The sequence below is a fragment of the Sinocyclocheilus anshuiensis genome, unplaced genomic scaffold, assembly GCF_001515605.1.
Source record: "Sinocyclocheilus anshuiensis isolate Anshui unplaced genomic scaffold, SAMN03320099.WGS_v1.1 scaffold922, whole genome shotgun sequence".
Taxonomy (NCBI): Eukaryota; Metazoa; Chordata; class Actinopteri; order Cypriniformes; family Cyprinidae; genus Sinocyclocheilus; species Sinocyclocheilus anshuiensis.
In genome coordinates, this window is record NW_015539883.1 from 480,537 (window position 1) to 482,124 (window position 1,588).

A 1,588-nucleotide genomic window follows, 5' to 3' on the forward strand; every position below is an offset into this window, starting at 1 on the left:
ATATATATATATATATATATATATATATATAAACTTCGTTTTCATTAGAATGGACAAACAAAAGTGCTTTCCTTGAACTCTGTATTAAATTTTTTTTTTCAGTATGCTCTGTACATGGTCCTTGAGATGCCCTTTGATTCACAGCTGTAAGTTGTTGTTTAAAAAGATAATTAGGATTTAATTCAATTTGATGATATATTGATATTTGCTTTTCCTTATTTGCCAGTTTGATTTTCCTCTAATACTAAAATGGTGGTGCCTCATTCTCTTGGAAAATTTTGCTGTTGAAAGGTATCTTTTTCTCTCTTATGTTTTTCTCTGTCCAGCAGACTACAAATTACCATAATGTTTTAGCAGGAAACATGTCCTCAGTGCGTGCAAGTGCCGGAAGAGCAGGAGATTGAAATCTGCAGCAGGGTATGTTTTTTTATATCTCAAATAGGGGCACTTGAGGAAAAAAAAAAAAAATCAAAACTTGATAATGCATGCTACATCCTGACTAAAGCTCATCACTTTTTAGTATTATGTGTTATTGAATGCACAGTATTATTGAAGGTATTTTCCAACACTTCATTCCATTTGTTTGTACACCTCATTCAGGAGGTTTGGTGAAAGAGATGAGGTTCATCGAACTGAAAGAGGAAGAACACAAGAAAGCTCTTCTTCAGCTTTCACAGGCTGAAATGGCTGACGACCAGCAACTGGCCAAAGAACCTTTTTTCCCCCAATTTTTCCAATTCCAATTTAAGGATAATATGGACATTTTTCTCGATGAGTGCATGGACATAAGGGGCCTCAAAATAAATTGCATGTTTCTCGAGGTTTGATTTATTTGAGTTTTCTTTAGTCAATTTTGATAATTTTTGTTAAATGTGTGCCTGCGTTGCTTTAACATTTGTTTGTTTTATTTTTATTTATTTATTTTAAATCTTTTGCTACTTGTGTATGATAATGTGTATAATGAAAAAATAATTGTAAAAAAAATAAATAAATCAAATGTGCAAATCCTCAAGCTTCGTTTAGTCTATCTACCTCATCTATCTATCATCTGATTAAATCATTATAATAAAATGCTGACTGTTTTTTATTGCAGTTGAAAGAATAACAAAAGTTATGAAGTAACGGGGCAAATGGACATCATCATCACATGAAGTTAGACAAGCTACACGAATTAACAGAACATATCAATGATAAAGAAAAAAAAAAGTATTTTAAAGATAGCTTACAATAGACTCAAGAATGTTAAACGTTTTAGAAGCCTTTGAGTTCAAAGGTTTTGACATTCTTAAAAAAAGTAAAATGGGACTTTATATCAGATGAAAACATTCTAAAGTTAGGTTTGCAATGAATGATTCTGGCTTTATGAAGGTGAAATTTACCCAGAAGACAAAGCAATAAAACAATATGCACTGGCACTGCTGTCCTGAGACTGCTGTGACGTAAGGGTTCTGCAGCTGGATGTATCTCGATTAACGTGAATCTTATCATTAGTCTTCTCCACTAGATGCCAACCTTATTTACCTTGCGCGATGTTACAACAGATAGCCTGTCATTCATTCAGCGCTTATCATGGCCATACGTGTGATTC

General features: G+C 32.9%; 1 protein-coding gene across 1 annotated transcript in view; it reads right to left on the reverse strand.

Moving 5' to 3' along the window:
* Nucleotides 1-1,588, reverse strand: part of LOC107685489 (bifunctional heparan sulfate N-deacetylase/N-sulfotransferase 1-like) — a 40,167-nt gene that overhangs the window by 20,163 nt on the left and 18,416 nt on the right. The window lies entirely within an intron of this gene.